This window comes from Chiloscyllium plagiosum, chromosome 8 (genome assembly GCF_004010195.1).
Source record: "Chiloscyllium plagiosum isolate BGI_BamShark_2017 chromosome 8, ASM401019v2, whole genome shotgun sequence".
Classification (NCBI taxonomy): domain Eukaryota; kingdom Metazoa; phylum Chordata; class Chondrichthyes; order Orectolobiformes; family Hemiscylliidae; genus Chiloscyllium; species Chiloscyllium plagiosum.
The window spans coordinates 32,800,980-32,811,463 of record NC_057717.1 but is presented as its reverse complement, the minus strand read 5'-3'; the positions used below and the strand labels follow the sequence as shown (position 1 = coordinate 32,811,463).

The 10,484-nt window shown below is 41.2% G+C and overlaps 1 pseudogene; it reads right to left on the bottom strand.

The window, feature by feature from the left end:
• Positions 1–10,484, bottom strand: part of LOC122552111 — a 91,521-nt pseudogene that overhangs the window by 12,677 nt on the left and 68,360 nt on the right.

Here is a 10,484-nt window from a genome sequence, read left to right as displayed (position 1 = left end):
AGGTTCTGAGTTGTATTCAGTGGCACACTTCTATATTTCACAAAACATCTTTGGCTGCTTGCTGTGTGAATTATTTGATTATAATCACCTTCACCAGAGTGACGGCAGCATTGTAGAAAATACTCAGGAAGAACAGGGTGATGAACGTGGAAGCAGTTGTCCAGATGTTGCCATTATCATCCCCATAGTCTTCAATCCAAGTATGATCTATTGAATCTATGAATATAAAGCTGAGAGAACATGTTCAGATTGTTTATTGATGCTGACCGATCTATCTGCATCTTAGTATTGTAATTAGACGCCGTTACATCTTCTTTAGGCAGTCAGGTGTTTCTCAATTTTGACTCTCTATCTGCATGTATTAATGCATTATTGATTCGCAGCAAGAACTAACTAATATTAATTGCACATTTTCTCCTTACTGTCCGTGTCAGAACACTTTGAATTACTTTGTCTTTTAATCTATTTTTGAAGAATATTATCATTTGAGGGATACTTATTGAGAACAATTACTTTAATTTTATCATTATATTTTAACTATGTGCTGTGACCGCAGTTTAGTTTAAGATTTTGTCCATTACTGGATGAAAATTCATATGTGATTCTCATCTTCATGATATATTGGTGACCAATTGCTTGGCATCTCATGAATGCAAATTACATCCACAGTATGAAAAATGCTTCATATTTTTGTTTGTAGGATCTGTATATTTAGGAATCAGTTTTTACGCATGTCGCTCTTAATTTATTTTTTTATGGCTTGATGTGTATGTTTTTCCTTGTGTTTGTGGATGTGGTAATGCGTGTCTCTTGCATTGCATTTGCCCATTTTGGAGTGTGTGTATGAATAAACATACTCATGTTCTTTACTACTGATGTGCTCACATGTTTTTTTTTTGTATTCAAATATTGTTCCCTTCACGACGTGTAAGCATCATCATGCTAAACTGGCACTTCGTTGACGCCTGCGTTTATCTTTTAACGTCCTTCTGTGTGTTTACTTTTCGTATGCCATCCTATCAGTAGACAGCAGGATCTGTCTATTTCAGGTCCTACCTAACATTCGGTTATTTTCATGTTTGTCCTCAATAAATGTGTGCATGCAACGTCATGTTTGGTGGATGTTTATCTTTGCGTGATGATCTGTTTTTGTGGCAATCTATCCTAAACCATTGCCTGATGTGCTTGTTTGTGTTATTGTGTGTGAATGTTTGCTGATGCTTGTGTCATTCTCCTTGGTTAATAAACACCCCATTATTTGCACGTCTGCATATACGACTCAGAATTTATGTGTGTGTGTGACCATGTATAAGTGCTGATCTAAGTGGTTTCAAAATAAAATAAGCTGCCTCTGCAATCATACGTTTGTGATTATGGAAATTAAGAACTAATATTTATTTTAACCTGTGCTCATACGTGCCTGTGTGTGCCTACACGTGAGATGAGAATTTTCAGATGTTGTATCTGTGTGCGTATGAATGTATGTCTATCAGCATGATGCTGCATGAATAGAAATGCAGTCATGTCCATTTGTGTAATAATGTGCGTCTATGCTTTTCATAGTTATGTGTGGATATCCTTGTTCATTTGTGCATGTGCTATTTTTTCTGTGAATATGCGTTTTTCTGGGGGCTAGATGAGTGTTCAAGTACCATTTGCATGTGTAGCTGTGTGCATGCAAATGTGTGTGACAGTTCATCTGTGTGCACGTTTATGTATGTGCATAAACATGTGTCTTTAGGTGAGAGCCTGTGTATGTGTTTTTGCGTATGTATTTGTGACAATCTCTCTGTAACTGTTTCAGCTCTTATACTAGACTACAATTTGCATTATTTTTGTGTTTTAATGGATTGTCAACAATTATGTATGACCCTGATGTTGTCAGGAACATTTCTGACCGTCGTGGAGAGATAAATGTTTTAGAACATAGAACAAAACTGCGCAAACCAGGCCCTTGAGCCCTCGATGTGAGCTACTCTTTCGTTGCAGCGATTGAATTTCTGTCTCTGAGACAAGACACCTGAGCTCAAATTTCCACTATTCGAGACATGCAGAATTACATTTCTGAACATGCTGATTACAAAATATTTACAAATGTTCTGTACGTGAAGCAAAATTATGTCAGATGTTCGAATACCAGAATTTCTCCCATGTGCTCCAGAAAACTGAGACAAAACTATGGACTTCAAACTGGGATGATGCAATCGTTGAGGAGAAAGTGAGGTCTGCAGATGCTGGAGGTCAGAGATGGAAATGTGTTGCTGGTAAAGCGCAGCAGGTCAGGCAGCATCGAGGGAACAGGAGAATCGACGTTTCGGGCATTAGCCCTTCTTTGATGCAATCGTGTCGAGCATACTCAAAGGTATTATTTTGCATGGAAAGATGGAATCTCGGACAGTAAAGAAGAAGCTGACTGTTCCTGTCAGCGACTGTGGTACATTACAGTGGACTTCTATCTTGAAAACTCTGCAGAGTGAGTAAGAGTACAGACCGTTAATAATTCCCCTCTCCTCCTCCTTCGGCTGAACAACAATAATCTTCCTTCGGGTCTCTTTGTTGGGGAAACTAACATGCATTCTGTCAACTACTGCATTGGTACAAGATCCCTGGTTACACAGACACTAGTGTTATATTCAACTTAATCTGCACTCTTTGCGATTGGTATTTTCCAATCAAAACTAATTTCAAATGTCTCTTAAGATTGCGTTCCCAATTCTTGCATTGTGGCAAATGAAAGCCGACATGAATTTCGTAAGAATGTGCAATCGGGGAATCAGGAAAACCAAGTTCAAAATTCGTGTTGTTCACTTGACAGAAATTGGGGATTTTCAGATTTCGTTTTATTGGAATTTAAAATGGAAAAGGTACTTTGCAGAATCCGGCAATGCGTGAGCTTTACTCTATCTATGATCTTAACTTTGTCCGAGCAGGGAACATTTACTGCACAAGACATGAGTCCGACACCTGTTACTCATCCAACTTAACTTTACAACTTGAATATAATTAAAAGTGAGAAGCACAATTAATTAAACGGTTGTATATTTAAATCACAATTGGAAGAAAAAGCTTTATTACTTTTGTTGAATTATTAAAAACATCTTCGAATTTGTCGTCTGCGTGTGTGGCTACTAGGGATAGCTGGTCGTGTCGTTTCGTGGCTAGTTGATGTTCGTGGATGCGGATCGATAGCTTTATTCCTGTTTGTCCTATATAGTGTTTTGTTCAGTCCTTGCATGGGAGTTTGTACACTACGTTAGTTTTGCTCATGCTGGGTATCAGGTCCTTAGTTTTAGCTGAAACTGACAACCGGAAGCGATAAGGTCAGGCCACTATAAATGCCGGAAGAAACACCACAGGCGCGCTTCACAGGAGGCTCCCAAGCACTGAGGATGTCCCCTAGACAGGGGATGAAACGTTTGCAACAGTAGTGTTATATTCAACTTAATCTGCACTCTTTGTGATTGGTATTTTCCAATCAAAACTAATTTCAAATGTCTCTTAAGATTGCGTTCCCAATTGTTGCATTGTGGCAGATGAAAGCCGACATGAATTTCGTAAGAATGTGCAATCGGGGAATCAGGAAAACCAAGTTCAAAATTCGTGTTGTTCACTTGACAGAAATTGGGGATTTTCAGATTTCGTTTTATTGGAATTTAAAATGGAAAAGTTACTTTGCAGAATCCGGCAATGCGTGAGCTTTACTCTATCTCTGATCTTAACTTTGTCCGAGCAGGGAACATTTACTGTACAAGACATGAGCTCGACACCTGTTACACATCCAACTTAACTTTACAACTGGAATATAATTAAAAGTGAGAAGCACAATTAATTAAACGGTTGTATATTTAAATCACAATTGGAAGAAAAAGCTTTATTACTTTTGTTGAATTATTAAAAACATCTTCGAAATTTTTATTGACATGAATTAATAGTGCCCATCAATGCAAGTGAAATGTTCACAAAACTTGGTTTACCGATGGATTTATCGACTGTTCTGTTGATGATCTTCAGTGGAATCGCTTCATGACCCACCACACAAGAATAAGAAGCAGCACTGGCCCACTCCTCTGCTGTAATGCTGAAGAAGGAGGTGCTCTCGCTCTCCGCCATCACCTCGGTGTTCTTGTAGTAACTGGGATTAACTGGCTTGTCATTGTTTGTCCACTTAACTAAGATCTCTCGGGAAGTGAAGCCTCTCACTAAACAGGTGAGAGAGAGAAACCTCTCAGCGGAAACGTCTTCTGTTGGTGGCAGGAGGATCGACACTGATGGCTCCAGTAGCTTTTTTTCCTGCAGAATATTTGAAATAAATATAAATCCACTATAAAAATCCAAATTCAATATTGCAATTTCAGACATATTATAATGTGCCAGTTTTGTTTTTAAATTTGAGATTTATACACTCTCATTTTCTGAACGAGCAGAATGATATCCATCCTAATCATTAAGAGTAAAGAGCTTAATTCGAAAGTCGCCTCCATGTTTCCAACCCACAACTAAGATCTCCTGTACATTTGTCATTGCTGATGTTAAAAATACAAACCAGGCTTCTTCCCATTTTATTTGACTTACAATGAAAAAAAGAACAAGCTTTGGTCCATCTTGTTCTCAATCAGATATTTAGCTATCCTGATATCAGACACATGTTTAATGCTCCCAATGTTATTAGGAGCCAATCCAAGCATGTCATGTATGTTACTGGATCGAGATTACACATGGGGTGCTTTGTTTTTTCACCTCACCGCTCACCATTTTCCTTGTGGATGGATTCTCTCAGTGGAGTCAGTAGATACAGATGGTTCACCAAACCTTCAAAACTAACGTGACTTATCCAGGCTTCAGTAGAAGTGATTAATTTGCTGATCACGCTGTCGGGATTTTCTCCAAGTTGGTTAGAGATCTCTGATTTCAGAGTCTTCTTTTCCTGAACCAGGTGACATTGGCACCAGAAGAAAGATTGGACGCAACACAGGTTAATGTCACCGTCGCCTCCAGTAAGATGTGTTCTAATGGCGGTGGTAGGATTTTAACTGTGTAATCGTGGCAATCAGTAACTCCTATGAAACAGAAATCAAATCAATGAAAAATGCCTCTTTAGGATCAAAACACCGAGTCTTCAGGCTATTCACTCATGAAGTGAGGAAACCACCTTTGACATGGCAGCGTCCAAATGTTGCTGAAATGATGGTTCCTCTTGCTGATATATTTTGATTTGTGAAAACATCTGTTATTATCTATAACATGACCCATATAATCATTCATAAAGAACACTGGCTTTGCAACTAGTGAAACCTGTGAAAAAGTAAAATCAAAGATACCATGACGTAACACATGGAATTACCTTCCTTTCAGAGCTCTTCTCTCACTTAGGACCATCCTTTGATACTTTTGACAAGCTTAATCTGAATATAACGACTTCATTTCTATGTTCATGAAACTTACTTGCAAATGCTGCCTGGCATTCTGAATGCCAAGTTACATCCCCAAATTTTAACAAACCGTAATCAATCATAATTATTTTCTTTGTTCTCTTGTGTTTGCAGGCGTTTAAAGGTGTTACGGAGCAGTTATCAGTCACAGAAAGTCTGTTCAATGTGTTTAACGTTATTGTAAATTCTTTGTATTATTGGTGTGAGATCATTCTCAAAAGCATACCATGAGATATTATTCCTCCTGTCAAATTTGTAGTAGGTCTAAAAACAAAACAGTGAATTTCTTAGTAGAATAGAAACAAAACAAATACGAGTGTCTAACATTATTCTACGAATTAATGGAAATTTGTGTGAGCATTATTCAGACTTCCACTGATCACTGTGTGAACATCTCCATCCGGACACCAGGCTGAATACGCCTGACTCTAGTTCCTCGTTCGTTCATCGCTACTGTAGCCTTCCCACTAAAATGTTTTCTCCTGCCACATCCACTAATTGCAGAGAGTACCTTAAAGAGTTTCAATTAGGTCCTGTTTATCCGGATTGATCAAATGTGATAGCAACTTGCTCTTCGACCTGCTCCCATGAATGAAGTTAAAGAGCTCAGTACCAGATAAAATCTACGATGTACAATGCCCAAGTCCAACAGGTCATTCCTGAGCAGGAAATGAAGTATTGAACACATTTTGATTTATTTTGCAAAAAGGGTCACTGCATATTTTACCTTGTTATTTTGAGACCACAAGATAGTAAGATATGGGAGCAGAATGAGGCAATTCGGCCAAACGAGTCTGCCCTGCCATTCGATCATGTGTGATATGTTTCTCTACCACATTCTCCAGCCTTCTCCATGTACTAACCGACCAATCGCCATCTTAAATACAATCACTGACTTGGCCTTCATAACCGTCTGTGGGAATGAATTCCACCACCCTCTGGCTGAAGAAGTTCTTCCCCACCTCAGTTACAAATGGTGCACCCTTTGACTTGGAGGTTATGCCCTCGTGTCCTACTCTCGCCGACTTGTCAAAACATTTACTCCACGTTCACCCAAACTCGGCCTTTCTCTATGTTTTAAGTTTCAAAAAAATACCTCTGTGACCCTAAGCCCCCGGGCCACAAAAGACACGCACCCCTCACCCACCCGCTAAATGAAGTAACCAGGCGTGGATTCAGCACTCTAATGCCTCTCCAAGTGTGGTCAGCCATCAAACAACTTTAAAAAGAAGACTATTAAACCAGCTCACATGCCATCAATATAGAGGAAAACATGCTCTTCTGATTAGTCATAATGTTGAATTATGAGCAATGCTAATGTCACACTCAAACTGAAATGCATGACACGTTTGTGAATGGGATGCTGCACACTTTAGTGCTGTTGACTAAGTTTGATAAATGTGTGTATCTGATTCACATCGGAGTTCAGAATGATTTCTAGTGCTCTCGTATGTATGTCTTACCCTGGGGTGTGGTGATGTTTTGACTTTGAGTGTTCTTTCCGTGAGTGACCTGGCAGGTAAACACTGCGCTGTTGAATCATTCACCATAACATGCGGTCAGCCGATTCATTACCGAGAATTTCCCATTCACCTCACACATGGGAGATGTGAAGACACCAGAATCCACGGATTGGCTATTTTTCAACCAACTCATGGAGATTTGCTTCAGATGGAAATCAATGATTGAACAGACGATGGTTTCAAACCTGCTACTTGCTCGCACTCTTTGGGGGCGGCGGTTTAAGCTAATTTGGCACGGGGATGGGATCCAGACTTGTAGTCCAGCAAGTTGGTTAGCTGTTTTGCAGGACGTCCAAGAATGTTGGGAGGCTGTGGAGAAAGTAGCACTGACAGGGAATACTTGCAGAAACAGAGATGAGTTCAAGTGTGTATACTTCAACGCAAGGAGTATCAGAAATAAGGTGGGTGAACTTAAGGCGTGGATCGGTACTTGGGACTACGATGTTGTGGCCATCACGGAAACGTAGAAAGAAGAGGGACAGAAATGATTGTTGGAGGTCCCCGATTACAGATGTTTCTATAAGATTAGGGAGGGTGGTAAAAAAGAAGGGGTATGTGGCGTTGCTAATTAGAAATGGTATAACGGCTGTAGAAAGGCAGTTCGAGGGGGATCTGCCTTTGGAGGTAGTATGGGATGAAGTCAGAAATAGGAAAGGAACAGTTACCTTGTTGGGTGTTTTATATAGGCCCCCCAATAGCAGCAGAGATGTCGAGAAACAGATTGGGAAACAGATTTTAGAAAAGTGCAGAAGCCACAGGATAGGAGTCATGGACGATTTCAACTTCCCAAATATTGATTGGAAGCTCTTTAGATCAAGTAAATTGGACGGGGCGGTGTTTGTTCAGTGTGTCCAGGAAGCTTTTCTAACTCAGTCTGTAGATTGTCCGACCAGAGGGGAGGCCATATTGGATTTGGTACTTGGTAACGAACCGGGACAAGTGATGAGGGTAGGTTTTACAATTGGGGGAAGGGTAAATACGATGCTGCAAGACAAGATCTGAGGAGCATAAGTTTGGAGCATAGGCTGTCAGGGAAGGATGTCATTGAAATGTGGAAATTTTTCAAGGAACGGATACGACGTGTCCTTGATACGTAAGTACCTGTCAGGCAGGAAAGAGATGGTCGTGTGAGGGAACCTTGGTTGACGAGGGAAGTTGAATGTCCTGTAAAGAGGAAGAAGGAGGCTTACATAAGGTTGAGGAAACAGGGTTCAAACAGAACGTTGGAGGGATACAGGATAGCCAGGAGGGAGCTGAAGAAAGGGATTAGTAGAGCTAAGAGAGGGCATGAAAAATCTTTGGCGGGTAGGATCAAGGATAACCCCAAGGCCTTTTATGCGTATGTGAGAAACATGAGAATGACGAGAACGAGGGTAGGTTCGATCAAGGACAGTAGTGGGGGACTGTGTGTTGAGTCGGAAGAGATAGGAAAGGTCTTGAATGAAGACTTTTCTTCAGTATTTACAAATGACAGTGACCGTATTGTTGAAAAGGAGAGTATGAAACATACTGGTAAGCTAGAGGAGATACTTGTTAGGAAGGAAGATGTGTTGGGTATTTTGAAAAACTTGAGGATAGACAAGTCCCCCGGGCCTGGCGGGATATATACTAGGATTATGTGAGAAGCAAGAGAGAAATTGCAGAGCCGTTGGCAATGATCTTTTCGTCTTCACTGTCAACGGGGGTGGTACCAGGGCACTGGAGAGTGACGAATGTTGTGTCCCTGTTCAAAAAAGGGAATAGGGATAACCCCGGGAATTATAGGCAAGTTAGTCTTACTTCAGTGATAGGCAAAGTAATGGAAAGGGTACTGAGGGATAGGATTTATGAGTATCGGGAAAGACACTGCTTGATTAGGGACAGCCAGCACGGATTTGTGAGGGGTAGGTCTTGCCGTACAAATCTTATTGAATTCTTTGAGGAGTTGACCATGCATGTGGATGAGGGTAGAACAGTGGATGTAATGTACATGGATTTTAATAAGGCATTTGATAAGGCTCCCCATGGTAGGCTTATGCGGAAAGTCAGGAAGCATGGAATAGTAGGAAATTTGGCCAGTTGGATAGAGAACTGGCTCATCGGTCGAAGTCAGAGAGTGATGGTAGATGGTAAATATTCAGCCTGGAGCCCAGTTACAAGTGGAGTTTCGCAGGGATCAGTTCTGGGTTCTCTGCTGTTTGTAATGTTTATTAATGACTTTGAAGAGGGATTCGAAGGTTGTGTCAGTAAATTTGCAGACGATACGAAGATTGGTGGAGTTTTGGGTCGTGAGGAGGGCTGTTGTCGGCTGCAAAGGGACTTAGATATGATGCAGAGCTGGGCTGAGGAGTGGCAGATGGAGTTCAACCCTGTCAAGTGTGAGGTTGTCCATTTTGGAAGGACAAATAAGAATGCGGAATACAGGGTTAACGGTAGGATTCTTAGTTAGGTGGAGGAGCAGAGGGATCTTGGGGTCTCCGTTCATAGCTCGTTGAAAGTTGCCACTCAGGTGGAAAGAGCTTATAAGAAGGCCTATGGCGTATTAACGTACCTTAGCAGAGGGATTGAATTCAAGAGTCGTGAGGTGATGTTGCAGCTGTACAGGACCTTGGTAAGGCCACATTTGGACTACTGTGTGCAGTTCTCGTCGCCTCATTTTAGGAAAGATGTGGAAGCTTTGGAGAGGGTACAGAGGAGATTTACCAGGATGTTGCCTGGAATAGAGAAAAGGTCGTACGAGGATAGGTTGAGAGTGCTAGGCCTTTTCTCATTGGAACGACGAAGGATGAGGGGTGACTTGATAGAGGTTTATAAGATGATTAGGGGAATAGATAGAGTAGACAGTCAGAGACTTTTCCCCCAGGTTCAACAGAGTGTTACAAGGGGACAAAAAATAAAGGTGAAGGGTAGAAGGTATGGGGAGATGTCAGGGGTAGGTCCTTTACCCAGAGAGTGGTGGGGGCATGGAATGCCCTGCCTGTGGGAGTGGCAGAGTCAGAATCATTGGTGACCTTTAAGCGGCAATTGGTTAGGTACATGGATAGGTGCTTAAGCTCGGACAAATGTTTGGCACAACATCATGTGCCGAAAGGCCTGTTCTGTGTTGTATTGTTCTATATTCTATGTTCTATGTTGCGATTTCTTCACTGTGACTCATGATCAGAAGGTGAGTTGTTGGAGAAGTGGACCTTTATGAAAAACATTGTATAAATTATCTGACAAATTTGATAAAAAATATACATTCAGTTCAAAGTTTGTGAGAAGATTTGTAGCTCGGGTGCTAGTTGCTGTGGTTCTGTTCGCCGAGCTGGAAGTTTGTCCCTGTCTAGGTGACATCCTCAGTGCTTGGGAGCCTCCTGTGAAGCGCTTCTGTGGTGTTTCCTCCGGCATTTATAGTGGCCTGTCCCTGCCGCTTCCGGTTGTCAGTCTCAGCTGTCCGCTGTAGTGGCCGGTATATTGGGTCCAGGTCGATGTGTTTGTTGATGGAGTTTGTGGATGAGTGCACAAAACACTATATAGGACAAACAGAAAGACAGCTAACGATCCGCATCCA